The sequence below is a fragment of the Emydura macquarii genome, unplaced genomic scaffold (genome assembly GCF_026122565.2).
Source record: "Emydura macquarii macquarii isolate MOO-44397 ecotype Brisbane River unplaced genomic scaffold, CSIRO-AGI_Emac_v2 contig_2184, whole genome shotgun sequence".
NCBI classification, from domain to species: domain Eukaryota; kingdom Metazoa; phylum Chordata; order Testudines; family Chelidae; genus Emydura; species Emydura macquarii.
The window spans coordinates 2601334-2618960 of NW_027132321.1; the positions used below are offsets into that span (position 1 = coordinate 2601334).

At 39.5% G+C, this 17627-nt stretch overlaps 1 protein-coding gene across 4 annotated transcripts in view; it reads right to left on the reverse strand.

The window, feature by feature from the left end:
• RAP1A (RAP1A, member of RAS oncogene family) overlaps positions 1 to 17627 on the reverse strand; it is a 64414-nt gene that overhangs the window by 31429 nt on the left and 15358 nt on the right. The gene's annotated exons all lie outside the window — the stretch shown is intronic.

Sequence of the window (17627 nt, forward strand, 5' to 3'; positions counted from 1 at the left end):
GATTGAAAGGACAAAAACATTTGCAATTTAAATATTTCAAAACACTTTTTAAAAGGATAGTGTACCATAATAATCAAATCTAATTCTTGCTTTACAGTTTACAGAGCAGTCCTGTTTTTGGTTTCAGTTTCAAGCCATTAACTGTTTTGTTCCTCCAAATGAACTCAGACCAACTTTTGCCTATTGTAATTAAACTACCCCAAAGTCACAAACTTCAAGGTGCTTTGGAGTCACTTCTGGAATGGTGCAAGTTTGACTGTTTAAACACAAGTTAAATAATAGATTCACAGATTCCAAGGCCAGAAGGGACCATTGCGACCTGCTGAGTTAACACAGGCCACAGAACTTCTCAAAAATAATTCCTACAGCTGACCTTTTATAAAAACATCCAATCTTGATTTAAAAACGATCAGACTCCACCATGACCTTTGGTAAACTATTCCATGATTAATTACCCTCATTGTTAAAAAATTACATCTTATTTCCCATTTGAATTTGTCTAGCTTCAACTTCCAGCCATTGGATCATGTTTTACCTTTCTTTATTAGACTGAAGAGCCCGTTCTCAAACATATGTTCCCCAGGTAGGTACTTATACTTATGGATTATACTAATCAAGTCACCCCTTAACTTCCTCTATTCTAAACTAAATAGACTGAGCTCCTTGAGTCTATAACAATAAAGGCTTCTTGTGGCTCTTCTCTGAACCCTCTCCAATTTATTAACGTCCTTCTTCAATTATGGACACCAGAACTGGACACAGTATTTCAGCAGCAGTCATCCCAGTGACAAATACAGGGGTAGAATAACCATGGGTTGATCTTTAATCTCCCATAATGTCCACTGAGTCCCTCGTTTTCCTCTCGCCTTTCACCTCCCAAGGATAGACTGTACTAGTCCTGCAGAGCTCCTCAACCTCGCAGACCTGGGAACAAAGCCTTGAACACATACCGTTCCCTTGGGTCCCTTTCTAAACAAATCCATGACTGTTAAGTACAAGTACTGTTAAGAGGTCAATTAGAAAACCTGAAAGTGAGCATAGTTGACCAGTACCCTGCATTTGTGACCTTCTCAAATCACCCATGGAAAATGCTTTGAAATTGGAGGCAATGTATATTGGGTCAACAAGATTTAAAAAAAACAAATAGTACAAAATACTTCTATGATATGTCTTGCAAGCTCAGTCATAAAACACTTGATGCAATTACTGTAATTAATACAATTAAGGAGTTGAATCATTATCATGGTCATTAAGCTACTCTCTGAAGAGAGATTAAAAGCACAATGCTCCTAGACATGGGTTTCCAGAAGCTCAGAGAACATCACACTTCCCCAAATTGCAACAGATCAACATAATTTTATAGCAAGCCTAAATCATCTGATGTTATTCTCACCAGCCTTCCTCCTCCCACTGTTTATTCTTACTTACATCACATTATGCAAATAGGCTGACACTGCATAGAAAGTATTGTGTTACACTAAACACTACTACAACATAAGGAAGGTTTTACAAAAATTTTCCATCAATTGCTTTATGTTTTGTTCCCATATTTTTTCTCTAACAAAACTCCAAGGGTTTTTGTTTCTGTTTTTTTTAATCTTCAAATCAACTCCACAGTGTCAGGCAAAGGCCATGAAATATTAGGCAGCTCCATTACCAGATATTAGTCAGTCTGTCTAGTAAAAACCAATGAAAGAGGCTGGCCAACCAGCAAAGACAGTAAACAAACAGCTGGATTTACAGATAGAGTATTGCTCTCCAATCCCAGTGGAGCTGGTATAGGCCTTCAGAAGGTTTCTAACCCACTGAATTGCAGAGGACAAAACTGTGGACCCTAGCTTTAGAAGAGATATACGATGCTGGGGCTCCAGAGCAAGCACTGTAACTTTCAGTAATTACCTGTTTGTCTCCTTTCTAAACAAGCACACGCGCAATTCACATTATGTTGCCAGTGTTTGCAGCACTCGGGATATTGTGTGTTTTTCTTATCGCCTCTGCTTGTACCATCTGAGGGTTCCAGGAGTATCTCATCTCTTCTCTCCCCCCCGGTCCCAAAGTACCTTTCTGGTACCCAAGTGCACCCAAAGGCTCTAAAGCCAAAATACAAATTTCAAAAATCCAATCTGTATTTAAATCTCATTATATTCTGGGACTTCACTCCATTTTTTAATACTTGGGATCGGCAACACTGACTGGCTGAGTCCACAGCTACTCTGTATACTACAATCTTGCAGGTGGGAAATTAACCCAGGCTGTATTACAGAACACCCCAACGTGCATAAAGCTCCGTTTATATTGTAGTTTGCATTGTGACTCCCCACAGACAAGACTTACAAGCCGAAAGGCACTTAAAAAAAGAAAAAAAAAAAAGACTGCTGGGGCAGTGGTTCTCAAACTTTTTTTTATTATGGCGCATGCCTCTGTATCAATTCATAGGCTACCTCCTGTGCAACTCTCCCAATTCAAGTCCTGCAACTTCCCTGTAGCGTTTGGCTATCAGAAACAATATTAACATTAGAGAGACAACATTGGAAAAAACAACAACTTGATGTAATGCCCTGCTGGGTGGCTGCTTCATTATATTCTCACAATTTTAGATCTGTGCTGTCTATTTCCTCATGAGTACACAACTTTAGAATTAATCCTGAATTCCCCCCGCTGCCTGCATCCAATGCCCAAATGGTTAGCCTTCTTAAGAGGTTTTTGACCTTCAATTTCAGAAGTCTGTAAATTGAATCACACTTGCTTTAGCTTTAGGCCAGTGAGCCGGTATACTTGAAAGTCCCATTCTACAAATCAACCTAGTCTGGCACTGCTCAAGCACTCTCATTCTAACATAGTTTTTTGTTTGCAATGTAGATGTGACAGCCCAGTTATAGAAACTTAGGGAAAGATTTCCTAGAACGGTTGTGATGCCCCTTCCACACTATGAATAAAAAACTGTTATAACCCTGACTTTCTTTCTGTCCAGGCACGAGTACAATGCTAAAGAGGGCAGTGGACAGTTGTCTAGCACACGGTGGGGTAGAAGGAAAGATCGAAATACTTCTCTATATCTCAAGATATGGTGGCCATTAGCATAGTCAAAAACTGGTTGCCATTGTGTCTTAAAATCAGGTATTTAGAAGGCTATCTGCTAGCAAATATGCTTACAAAATTGCACTTGCAATTAAATGATAGTATGAGCATAAAGCACCCAATTATCGATAATAATGATGTCTATTTCTTATATAGCATTTTTCATCAGTAGATCTTAAAGTACCTCACAATCTTTTCATGTATCTAGCCTCACAACTCTACTCTGAAGTAGGGAAGCATTATTATCCCCATTTTACAAATAGGGAATTCAGGCTCAGATAAGCTGAGTGACTTGACTAAGGCCACACAGGAGGGTAAGTGCTGGAGCAGGGAAATGAACCCGTGTCTCCTATATCCTAGGCCAGTGCTGTATCCACTGTACCATTTTTGCTCCCAACTTGGAGCCTCTCTCTAAGGGGGGAGGGAGAGATCAAGGTCATGAGCTATCCAGGCATACAAGCCATTTGTATTAATACAATAACACACTGTCTTATTAAAACAATAAGCAAAGCCTGTCCCTGAACTTTACATGACAGGGCCGTACTGTTTGTGTGGTAGTGCTTCTCTCACTCAGCCATCCAGCTAACTGAGGGAGCCTCAGTACTGATGATCAGCCTCACTATGAACCACAACCCTAATGCTTTTGAGAGAATAAGAGAGTCCTCCAGCACTTACCACCTTGCTTTGGGTAGCATGCACCACCTACAATTTAGATTTAAGCCTAAAACGACCCTATGTTTGCTCTCTAGTTACCAAGCATCTGGTAAAACGCCCTTGGTATGCACATCAAAAAGGCATCAGCAGCTCAGAACTGCATTCCAATCTAGTCTTCATCGTGTATGTTAACCAGGGGAGAAGTTCCATTACCACAAACAACCTCAGGGCAGCTTTTTATGTGCTAGTGCCGCTGCCGGTTTCTTTAGAAGTTTCAGTCACTAGCACAAGTTAATTCTTTAATATATGTGTAATATTTAGTTTTATACAGAAATTCCCTACAAATAATTATCTTATAATGGACACTGGTTTTCATACACCAGAAAATGATAGAAATAAATCTATAGTCCATAGATTCCTGCTTGAAACAGTCTAGGGAGGACAGTAACATTCCCTCTTCCCATGCATCATTGTAAAATCAATGTTTAAACAGCCTGCCCGCTGTTCCTCTTGTATTGGGTTTTACTGGCCAAAGATGTATATAGCATGTGGTTGCTTTTGTCCAGGGTCCTTTTGCTAGCTAGGTTTAGCCTCAGATCCAGATATGTTTTCAAAGCCCTGCTCTTTTCCTTTCCCCTCTGCAAGGCCTTTCATACTTCAATACTATCAATTCTTCTCAACAGATGCATTCCACTGTATTTGCTGTCCCTTGATTTCTAAGTTATTCATTTTAAATATTACTTTTTACAGCATAGGGGATAACCTCAAGGTTCCAAAGGTTAGTTAGATAGTCCAGCTCCTACTGAAAAACCTACAGGAATTGGGTAACTCCCCAATTGTATCTTTGAATATATTCCTTACTATGTCCATGCCCTCACCATGTACTACTGAATTTGTTTTTACAAATACCAAATTTGCACAGTGGGAAAATGTAAACAATTCAGTACAAGAGATGGGATGCTTTTCATAAGTTCTGGCCTACAGTGGAGAAGGCTCTGTTTGTATCATTTGTGTCTACCACTAAAAGCTATTAGTTGTTGTGTCTGCAGGTGTGCATTTACAGACCATGTGTTTCCTGGTTTATATTAGAGTTAAACATTTTATTATAGATTGAAATTCACACTGTAATACTTTTTCAGAAGAAATTCAAAAAGGTAAAGAGCTTGGCCTCTAGCCACCCAAACCCTGCTCCACAAAAAAGTATTAAAGCTCTTCGTTGTTTAGGTACCTGCTTAAATGTAATATAATCTAGTAGCAATTTAAATGCAATACATTCCAACAGTAGGGCTTTGGTAAAACTTTAGAATTTGTATGTCTGTAATACTTCCCAGCTCAAAAAACTCAAAATAATTTACAAATATTAATTAGCTTCAAAACCTTCCCTGTGCAGTAGGTAAGTATTATTATACCCATTATACAGATGAAGCAAGAGTTCAGAGGTGAAGCAACTTACCCAAAGCCATGGAGGGAGGCTAGTGGAAGAGCTAAGAACTCAGGAGTTCCTGGCTCTTGGTCCTGTCCTAAGACCATATCCTTGTCTATACCCTCTTCCCCCCAATATACTTTTGCTACTAATAAGCTATCCCCATATATCTTAGGTTCAAAAAAATACAAGCCAAAATGTCAAAATTCAAAATCATGAGTTATCAACAAGAAAGTGTTATGAGAATGAGTTTGAAAAGACCTCCTCAACAGCCCCTAGATTTTACACACAGGAATATGGTTGCAAGAGTCATCTTTGATCTCAATTAAATTGACTGAGGGGAAAACACTTTTGAAGTTTAAATACTAACACCTACTAGTCATGACTGAATAACAACTTTCAAGAAAGAAAGGAATACATCTTATGAGAAAGGATTGGGTTTTCATTTTAAGTGAAACAGCGATCAGTCCAAATGCAAGTCATAGAAACGTACAGTATGCCTATGTCCAATAATGGTAAATAATTTGTAGTGCTGAAAGTTAGCTGGATGGAAATTTTGAATGGGTTTTAACTGAATGCTTGCATCTTGAAAGTCAGAGCAGGTCATATTTACAACTTTGAAAGTGCTTCTCCTGATGGAATTGCACAGGGATAAACTCAATGGGTCCGCACACAAGAAAGAAAGTTCTGAGGTGTCCCTTATTTCCATACAACCAGAGACACAATTTATTTGTCAAGAAGATACCTTCTCTCCCAATAAAGACTTACTCCAGTGAGAAGCCAGTTTAAAAACATCTATAGATTCAGTTTACATCACAGCGACTGAGTTTCTGAACAACAGTAGAATCCTCTACTTGCATTGGTTCACTGCATTTTTCAGTGCCGGCAGTGTGATAAATAGTGAGTATGATTTTTCGGTATGCTGTATATATGGCAGCTCCCAGTGATGTGATTAGTTAGTGAAGTTATTAGTTTAAAAACTTACAGCTGTTAAGTCCGATTCAAATCTCTTGAAATGTCCCACCCAACCGCCCGCCCGCTGGGGGGCTCACATGGCAGCGGGGGCAGTTTCCATGCTGAACTGTCTCAGATTTCCTCTCTAACATAGATATATGATGAAGACCTACAGCTGTAATTTCAGGTACAGTAGCAATTTAGCTTGTAAGCCTTTAAGCATTGGCAAATGTCTGGACACATGTGGATTTTCTCTTTGCAATGAGTTACTGATCTCAGTCCATTTTCCAGTGGATAATGTGAGCACATCATAGGAACTATTCTTGTCAGGCTCAGCACAGGAACCACTGATACCAACTACACTCTCACCTTGAAGTGGGCCCTCCCCAGGACCAGACAGACATTTCAGGTAGGTGTGGGGAAGCCTATATACCATAGACAAACTGGACTTCAGTTTCCAAGGATGTCAAGTCAGTACTTCTAACTAGCACTAAATGTATTTTCAAGTTGGGAGAAACTGCCCCTCTCGAGATTCACAAATGACACTGTCCCTAGCAAAACTGCTGTATTCTGAATGAAGATAAAACCGAAAACTTTTGTATGGTCACTATCTCATCTATGACCAAAACCTACTCCAGATTCACTAAGTTGGGATATAGCCTCAGCAAACTGTGTACAGAGAGCTGGAAGATATTCTGATGAAGACAAACAGTTAAACACTCTTCTACTGCTTTCACTGTGCATTCACGCTTGTTTCCTCCCTTCAAGAAAAAATCATTATCTGGTTCCTTACATGAAGGATGAAGCGAGCAGATTTCAGCAAATCTGCAGTCTGTGCTTAAAATCAACAGTTAAACAATTCCCAAAATTCACCCCCAAAGCTCTCCACACCTTTCCAAACCCCATTTACACCTCAGTTGGAAGTTTGAAATGGAGCTGAGGGGCTACAAGAAGGCCCTCAGTACTAGAGTGAGTTTCATTCTAGAAAAATTGCCCATTAAGGGAAAAATCTCTCTGAAGAATGAGCTACAGCTTCCAGATGAGCAAGATTTTTTTATTTTAGTCACTAATAAATGAGTCATACACAAATAGCTTGGCTTTTAAAAAGTGGGGGAGAAGGGGCAGGAACACAGAGGAAGCTACTAATATTTAAACTCCTACTTATAAAATGAACCTTCTTAAACATGCTATACTATTAACCGGATAAGACAGCCAAAATAGAGAAGGAAATGATACTGAGGGCGGTGACTAATGTTTCTACTGAGCTTCAAGTATACATCAAATGGCTAGTTCTATACAGACATGACCACATCTGCACAGAACAGAAAACGGAACAATTTCTATTAACTGGAATTATTCAAACAATACTCAGGGTGATGGAAATATTTTGTTCTAAAATTCTGAATGTTTATTATGCAGAATGGACAAAGCTAAATATTTACTCCTCTCCCATGGTTTTTGTTCTCCCCAAAACACAAAGGCAATTTCATTCTTCAGGAAAGAAAAGTGCTGCTTACAATCAGTCTTATTCCCTTTGGATTTTTTCGCCCTTTTGCAGTGAACCAGAAACATCAAACTTACCTTGAAAGAGATATACCTGCAAACTTGGATATGGCTATTCAGAAGGAGGTGGGGAGGCTATTATTCTTGCTACTTTTAGACTTCATTTTGAATAAGCTTTGCACTCGAGCCTTTGAAAGCTTATTTCATATATAGAAGTATTGCAGAAATCTGGACACTCTTGTAGTCCAAAAAGAAATCTCTAGTGCACAAGTTAGGAAAGTATAGTCCTATAACCGAGGAGACATCAGAAATCGGCCGCACGAGAACATTAACTTTTGTTTTCAGTGATTACGGTTGGTACATTTATGAGAAATTTTACAATTGGGCAGTTTGTTGCTGTAGTCAAATTTAATGTAGGGATCATAGCGACACCTATTTAGAACTGACATGGGTTACTATGTTGCATGTTTTGTTTTTAAAATATGTAAATACACCCAATAAAATATTTGATGAAGTCTAAAGTCATACCTGAGCCACCATTTGTGTTATTAACCCAATCCCAAATTATTGTATTGCATCCAATGCACTTTAAGAGATGCAAACCAGGTTTACGTTACTACAGGGAGCTCATGAGACCAGCTGAATTAGAGCAAAGTATTTTAAGTTTATGCCTCAGCTGTCAGATTAATCTTAATCGGCAGAGACTGTAGCAAAGCCACATGGTAGAGCAGAGCTGCTGCAATAAAAATCTAATTTATGCTATGCCATCTGCAAATTAATTTATCAAAATTGTTGTATGTAGTAGCCCAAGAGACCTGAAAAAGAACACATTCTCAGCTCTACAAGAGAAATATGCAGCTTCTATATCAGGGGCGGCTTTTACAGTTAAAGTGAGGCTCACGGAGACCCCTATGTCCCCCCTTCTCCACCTACCTGACTGGGATGGGGAGTTCGGAGCTTCTGCCCTGAGGCAGGCTGGTGGGGCTAGAGGATTCTGCCTAGTGGGGAAGGGAGTCTCAGGGGGGGGTCAGTAAGTTTGGCCACCCCTGTTCTATATGAATGAACAGTTAACTAACACACCAATTGCATTGTGTGTAGCTGAGTGGGCATCTCTGCCACTGAGCTGTCATGTAACATTGGGCAAGTTGCTTTACTTCTGTTCAGTTTACCCAAATGTAAACTGGGCCAATGATAATGTCCACCTTCACAAAAATTATAGGATCTACAGATGAAAAGCACTCTGTAAGTGTTCATTATTGATGAAGTCATGAGCGGTGTTCACTAGAAAGCACTATTTTTCGCCAGTGGAACTTAGTAAGATAGGTTTCTAACTAGATTCTCATTCTTGTGAAATCACACTTGACCTTCTGTTAAAGAAACAAGAATCTGTCAATACATGTTAGCTAATAACTGAACCAGCCATGAACCACTGAAGATGAAGAGTTACCTTGCTTGTTAAGACTGGCCTGGACATTGGGTTCAATTGCCAGCTGTACCACAGCCTTGCTGTCTGATGTTGGGCAAGTTGCTTCATCTGTCTGTGCCTTAGCTGCTCCTTCCTATTTAGATTGTAAATTCTTTGGGGTAGGGACCATCTCTCACTAAGTACTCAAAATAACGAGCCCTCATCTCATACAAATAATAGAAAGAAAGGGACTTACGGCTTTTTTCCCAGATAAGATTGCATAACCATCTATTCACGTTTCCAGGACCTTCCCTTTGAAGGCTGCTCAGGCTGCCCAAACACTATTGCAAACAGCACAGCTCCCCATCCTCTCCGAAAAGCAGAAGGAAGCTCTCCCAACCTCTTTTCCCTGGCTTGGGTAACCTGTGCTCCCTTCCTACCTGGCTGATGCAACCACCCTTTTTGCATCTTCTTTATCTAGCAGCTGTAACCCTTTGAGATTGCTCCATCCAAAGCCACAGGCTGATGACAGCGGTAACAGACCTGGTCTAAAGGATGGCAAGGGTGCAAGTGCCTCTAAGTTACAGCACTTTCCATTTCTGCAGAACCTCAAGGAAGCTCTGCTTGGCATGAGTAACACCACAGTACAACCAACAAATTATGTTTCTTCTCCCTACCCTGCCAAAATCAACAAAAAACACACAGGCAGAAAACAGTTTCCTCAAAGAACCAGAGACAAAAAAGGTAAAGTTTAGCTCCAGCTTATTTCTTTCTTCACAAAGAGAGAGCTCCTAACTACTCACTGTCCTGTTCCCACCCCCCACCACATCTCTCTAACCTGTGCCCCCATTTACAGAATGTTGCATTTGAGGGATGGAAAGACTCATTGACTCAACCAGGTTATCCCCTACTAATGCAAGATTTTTCCCTGTTGTACGTTTATCCTTTCTTCATGCCCACTTCCTGTGCATCAGGACCCAACCCTCTCTCATTTAAAATCACTCAACCTTTTTTCATGGATCTTCCTTTGTGGACCCCCCCCCCGACTATGTACTCCAGGCCTTTACCTTTTGTACAAAAGCTCACCTGAATTAGGGAGACAAGGCCCCTGACCTGAGGAAAGAGACCGAATTAAAATTTTTGTCCTTCTGTGAGTTAAACATCAGGCAAGTGGTTTTTTGGACATTCATACAGAAATTTGTTCCTGGGCAGTGCAGACACTTGGAATGCCACATTTTTTAGCTAGAAGTGAATCTTTATAGGTGAGTTATAACGCCCTAAAAATAAGACTTAGTAAACAGAATTAGACCCTGGACTATTTCAATGCTAGGAAGCAATTCAATACGGTAATTACATTATTTCCTTTAACATATTCATATGTGTTGAATTCATTTTCAAGAGCAAGTGGAAAACATATTATTTGATTTAAAAAGGGAACTTTCGCCCAAGATCAATTTGGTTATGGCAACACTCTAGTTACATTACTTGCTCAAAATGTAAGGTAACCACAACAGATCAGTTTAAATAACTCTTAAATAGGTCAATTAATCTCTGTTTCCGAGTATCAGATACCACAATAAGTTTCATGGACACATTTGCCCACACAGTAAAGCTAATGACTAGCCAAGAAAACTATCAACTAACTATTCGAAGAATGCTTTTGTTCTTCATGTATGTCATTGGATATGCGGTTTTACATTAAAAAGAAAAAAAATGTAATTCAGAGAGTTCAGTATGTTATGGACATCTCAGACTACACATACTGGTGCTACTGCTTCTGTACAGTCTTCATTTCGTTCAGCCAGATATGGCACAATGTTCACCATCAAGCTTTCTTCCATGAACGATTCAGACAAAAAGGTTTGGACAGATCCTTTCCTAAAACTCAGCTGATTATGTGCTCTCTATAAAGCACTTCCACAAAGAATCCTAGTTCCTACCATAAACCTTGTAGGATCTCTCATTATGTAAGTTGTGATGATCACTCCCATCAGAGACTTTTATAACTTAGGCCCCAATTCTGCAAATCATCTGAGCAGTCCCAGTCAGTTTCAGTGTGACTACTCACATGATTAAAGTTAAACACCAGGTTAAAAGTTTTCCTTTTTTGAGACCTTAGTTCTGTACCGCAATTCATCCAAGATAAACCAGAGAGAAACATTTAAAAGAAGCAATTAATTTAGACTCCGAAAAAGTGATACTATGCACAAATACACTGATCTGTCTTAGCCTTTTTTTTTTTCAATAAAACTTTTAGTTGGTAAGCATCAAAACATGCACTTTAAGTAAGTGACTGCCTACTTCCTTGCTGTGCATTTTAAAATGCTTCCTACCTCTGTGCATCTATCTACAGCTTGAGGGGCTCAAATGGCGAGACTTATTTTTTGTCCCCTTGGTCTACATTTGCAGAAAGTTGTTAGGGACATGTGCCAAACAGACAAAGACAACGGAGGGGAAGCCAGAGGCAAAGCTCAGAGACCAACACACACTGCATCCTCAAATTAGACCAAAACACTTCTGTCACTGGCTGTAATTGGCAGGCTCCCCTCTAAATGGACTGCAGTACCACTGCAGATTTAATACTAATGAGTGCTACTCTGGGAACAGAAAGAAAGGAGCCTACCTAAGTTGTGTGTTTCTGGGGGGAAGCTGAGCTTTTATCAATTATGTCTACAAAAGAGACTCAGTAGAGCTGCTTCCACAGGAAGTGCTGTGTATCTGTATGTGGAAACACAAGGTCACAGTGAAGTACACAGTTCATATGTACCAAACCACACTAGAATAAAAGGCCTCCTGAGGAGCCATAACACACAGCTGCATTTAGGCATTTCTCTGCTCTTGATCTATAGCTACTAAAAGTTTTCAGCACAGGATTTTTTACAATATGGAAAAGTTCTTGACAGCTTTCGCTCTCCTATAAAGGAAGAGTCAGGTATTTCCTTTCTCCCTCCAGCACCATCAAAACAAGTCAATGTTACAGGACACAAACACTAGGCAAACTGATTTTGTGTGTGGTCCCCTTCCATCTGTGGTCTGCTGAATCGTACTGTATGTCATTAATTTCAAATCATATATAATTTTCATGTTTCTTCATAAAGTTGTGGCACTATTTTGAGACTTTTGGTAAAAGATTCAACATGGAGCAGAACTGAGGTTGCTTGCTGAAATATGCTTTATTCTGATCAAGTAATTTGTTATGTAAACAGGGTATGATTGATGATGTTTTTAACTAGGCATTTCCTTGTTTACGTACTTGGGTTTTGTAAATGACATGGTAAGGTGCTAGATGGTCACTAAGTATCCTTCACTGGTTTTAGAAACAATAATGATGTTTCTAAAATCAACAACAGCAGCAGCAGCAAAGAGCCGTGGGTAAACTCACTGGCTTTCTCCCTTCCAACAATGGCGTAATGCTTAAGAGGAGAATTTGGCCAAACACAGCTTCACACGTTTATTAATTTTTAGACCCATATAATGTAATCGATACAATTTTTTTTTTTGCCAGTGAGAGCAGAAGAGGAAACTAGTTCTTAAGTTTAAAGGATTTTAAAATTCAAATGATAGTACAATACAATTTTTAAAAGGTGGCTTTTCACTCTGGAATCATTCCTAGAAGAAGCATTTTAGATTCATACTGCATCTTAAATATGAATATCTCCCAAGCTTAAACCAGTGTTTTTTGTAGCAATTAAGAGGGTGACTTTAAAGAAATGCATGTATGATAAATAAGAAATAGTATCCCAACAACTGTACTTAATGATTGTCTACACCATCAAGGAGTTTTAGTGGGATCAAACAAAATGCAAGTCAAAGACCTTTGCTCGGGGTAGTATTCTAACACCGTTAAAAAGCTCACCTTGCCTAACCACTGCTGCCATCTCACTCCTTCTGTATCTCTTGCTTAAATCTCTCTCAACTTCCCTCTACTGGGCACTTAGATTTTATCCTCTTCCCCACCTCTGGTGTTCTCAAGCTGTCCCTAGGAGCAACCAGAAACTGCCAGGCCACAGAGTAGACATTTTTTAAACTAAAACACTGACATGATTTTGCATTTTAAAATTGCTTTTCTCGTTCCTGCATCAGGCTACCACAGCTTCCAAGAAAAACGTAGGCTACCTCACAAGAGCAGTCCCTCTGGTGAGCTGCCTCGCAGCCACAGGCCCTGGAAGCCTGGGCCGTTGAGGAGCTGTGAAGGAGGACACCCAAGGCTTCCAAGCTCCCTATCAGCTCGCCAGGCAGGCTGCCAAGGAACTGTGAGCCTGGAAGCCAGAGGCTGTCACGGAACTGGGTGGGTGAGCTGGCAGGGACCCAGAGAGGATTCCGATGGAAGCCTGCCTGGGTTCCGGCGGGACTTCGGCAAAAATGAACTGTCTCTGCAAAACGTTTCAATTTTGATGAATGGGCAAATGCAGATAATAAATGTTTTGTCAGAATTTTTCCAACATGCTGTTTATTATGAAGCAAAATAATAGCTCCTATCACAAGCAGGTGACAACTGTATTCTCTTGGTGTAACATTGACGCATACATTTCCTTACCACTATAAGATCCCCTATTTCAAGAGGCTGCACATATTTTTGCCACATTTTTACTATTGTGAAAGCTGTTCACAAAGTGAATCTTCAGTCACTTGAGATGCCTCAATAGTTTTTATACTTTGTATGCTAAACTCACTGTGTGCAATTTTGCACCAAACCCCATTGACACAGAAGCCATTCCCTTTGTCTCCTCACCCAATCTTTATTTTTGCTGCTCTATAGATTCAAACATAATTTCTAGCTTAAAACTGAATCTAGGTCTATGTATCACATTTTAACCCCAATATAAGTTGAAGGGTCTGAGACATCAAAATGTATGGGGAGGGCAATATATTAAAAAGCATAATTCTAGTAAGTAGTTTTTTATTTAAAGGCCTATGAAAAATAACCAGTATGCACTGGACATTTTTCAAATAGTAACTGCTTTACTTATTTCAGATCACTTAACCTACAAGAAAAAAATTCACAGCACTAATTCAATATAAAGTTTATTTTAAAAAAACTAATACTTTCCCAATGTGAATTTGAAGGCAATTAAAATATCCCCTGTAAAAAACCACCTCCAATCTGCACAGAGTGAAAACCAAATTGGACTTTAAAACAGGCCTTTAAATAGACAACTATTTCTTAGAATTATGCTTTTTAAATATATACATCGTTAGGGGATATGTTGTTGCTCTTTTTAAAACCAAAACAGTTACCCCAGTAAAAGCCCTAGTGTAGGTGCAGTTACATGAGTATAAAGGTGACATATTGGTGTAGTTATTCCCTTTGCAATGGAAGAAACTCTACCATTATAAGACACCTGTATACCAATGTATCTGCATCCACATTAAGAGTTGTACCATTTTAACTGTAAACTTTTTAAGATAAACAAGTCCATAGTCTCTCTGGGCCTCCAATCCCCATCTGTAAAATGTGAGCGCTTCTCACCCTCACCAGGATGTTGTGAGGATAAATACATTAACGATTGTAAGGTACATAAATACTATGGTAAGTGGGCGGGGGGGAGGAGGGGGTGCCTGTAAGTTCCCAAGATAGACAGAGCGAAGAAAAAGGAAAGAAGCTAAGAAGCCAGAACACAAGGCAAGGAGGACAGCACCCTTTGCCCACCACAGAGCTGTTGTGTATTCCTGTGCCCAACATGTAGGTGTGGGGATGCTGTTAGACCCACAATTACACAGATTCAGCAGCCACTTTCCCATGCCAATGGGGGTGTTAGGGTTTGCCCCTAACTGCTTTTCAACAATGAATCCTTTAGTTCTGAGGGTAGCAGAATAACCTCCCTAATAAGATCTTTTTTAAAGAAATTTTCTTTTTAAAAAGGTCACAGATTTAAGTTGGTTACAAAAAGTAACGTATCTATAACTGACAAACTGCAAAACACATTTAACATTTAAATGTGCTTTACATAAGAGGGAGGGGAAAAATATTCAGCCTTTAACTCTAATACAGTGTCTGCAAGATTACAAACTAAATTCCAGAAAATACTAAGATTCCTTGAATAGCTGAAGCTGTAATAATCAGCTTGTGTATATACATTTAATTTAACGACCAAGTCTGCTCTAAAGGTCATGTTTGCATATGTAAGTCTACAGGTTCTCACTGTCTTAAAACGCACTTCCAAGTTTAGTCTACATGTAACTCATAAGCAACAAAACTATCTCTACCTTTTATGCATGAGGGCTAATTAAATGTCTTTTCTAACTATCATTGTTAAATGGAAACATCCACTATGGTCAAACAATTTTATGTGCACCAGTTTATATGTCAGTGCCTTGGGTGATGAGCATCCATTTCAGAAGAAGAAACCCTTAATAAAAACAACATGTGATGCTAAAATAAATCTATTCCTAAGCAAAGATGCATGTCTTCAAATGCTTCCACTAAATACCAAGAGCAACTCAGATTTCACAGGAGTCTGACTTGCAGTAAGTTAATTACACCACAGAAAATATAGCAGTTTTAATAACTTCATTTTATTGCAAGTGAGAGCATCTAGTATGCCTGCTAAATCCTTTATTATTTATCTCTGTCATTTAGCACTATTCCCGGAGCCTAAGGAGAAAACCACATACATACTTCATTCCAGTACCAACAGGCACTGAAAACACATACACAAGTTTGCTGAACAGGTTGTTAAAATATCAAAATAGCAACATCTATACTGAGCATAAAAAGCTCTATTTTCCCCTGAAACTCTCAACAAGCAGTGCAAAGTTTGTCTTAATTATCTGCTGGGTACAGTGCTCCAAAATCTTTCAAGTCTGCTTTTAGACTACCTATTTTGCTCAAAGCACAAACTATGGAAGCTTTAGGTAAAACTCAAATACATCATCTTAATAAAGGGCTTTGGTAATTCGAAGACTATTCATCACACCCCACATTCTGTCAGTGAGTCAGTATGAGGCTCATGAATGTTGGAGATAGCCAGGTACATTGTGGGCAGGTAGGACGTAACTCCCTCACATCGATCTAATGCACCTCCATTCTTGTGAACCAACGCCCATGATAGTCTAGTCTTGGACCGACCTCTCTTCAGCAGACATTGCCAACTGTGTGGTGGCAATCGTGTGGTATGCATGAATGAAGGCTAGGAGGAGACCAAGTTTATTTTTGCTTGTAACCTAAACTTTACACAGATCTTCATACAGGAGCATGAATTTGAAAGTTTAACTCAAGTTGATGTTCTGTGCAGGGCATGTGGCCATGGCTTTATTTGGCACACCCACTTTAGGCTGGACATAGATATATGAACATTTTGCATGTGACTAAGTGAAGTAAATATCTCCAAATTGCCTACCTCCCCACAAAAGATACTGGCAACACCCTCAAGCAAAACACTCCCCACTGCAAAGCAACAGGATTACTTTAACCCCTAAAATAACTAAGATCTTCTTTTATAAAAGTAAAAGACAGACAGACCAGGTGGTTTCCATGCTTAATGACAATATGATTCAACACTTATACAGCACTTTTGCAAACAACTAATTAAAAGTGGATATACAGACGGGGAAACTAAGGAATTGAGATGTTAAAGAGACGGTCTCGAGATCACATAGCAAGTTGCACCCAAGACTGTCCTGCCCTTTAAAACTGGCCATGTCATTGCACTACCATGCAAGTGACTGAGGAATTTTTAAGGTTGGTCTCTTGCTTTCTTGGGCCAAACCCTGCTATCTTTACTCAGGAAAGACTCCCAGTGACTTCGAAGAGAATTTTGCCGAGTAAGGACAACAACATTAGCTTTTGATTTGCAGGGACTCAGAACATTTGCTGGGAAAACAGGTTAGGTCACAGGGAGAAAAAGGGTGCTAAATTACTCGTACGTACCCCTCTGTCCAGTCTTGGAACCACATTGCTGGGCTAGAGTTGGCTGGAAAACTGTTGAATTTTTTTCATGACAAAACTGAGATTCTTCCTTCCATGATAATTTTAACTGAAGGAGTATTCATGTTTTTGACAGCTCTATGAAGAGAATCACATTCAGTCCTTCTTGGGCAGCAGAAGGTCCTACAACACAGTCCTTAGACGTTCTAAAAAGGAGTACCATTACTTTCACAGTGAGTTTTAGACCTCTTGCCAGATTCTATTAAAGATTTAAATCTTTCCAAAGCTGACAGGCTTAAGTGGACAAAACAACCTTGGCAGTCCACCCCTAAACCTTCTTAGGGAAATGAATCTGGCACCCTTCCCCAAAGAGGAAAAAAGCTTCCTATAGTTGAACACAGTTTTGTAGTCAGCTTTAGCTTCTAAAAAGATCAAGACTCATTTCAACAGAAATAGCAAACCATTATACAGCTGTTCAAAAAAAAAAAAAAATCTTGTGGGCCATCTGGTTTCAAAAGATGACACTGACTTTAACATATAGGAAATGGAGAAGGCATCAATAATCAGACACCAACTAATCCATGGACCGTCTAAGCAGCAGTGGCACTGATTCCAGAAATACTCCCCTGCTCATCAACTCTCCAAGATGGAATTAAAAGCATCTCCAATAATGACACAGCAGTAATTTAAAGAGAGGTTAAACATGACTGAGGCAAACTAAAGCCAAAAAAGAAGAAAAAAGT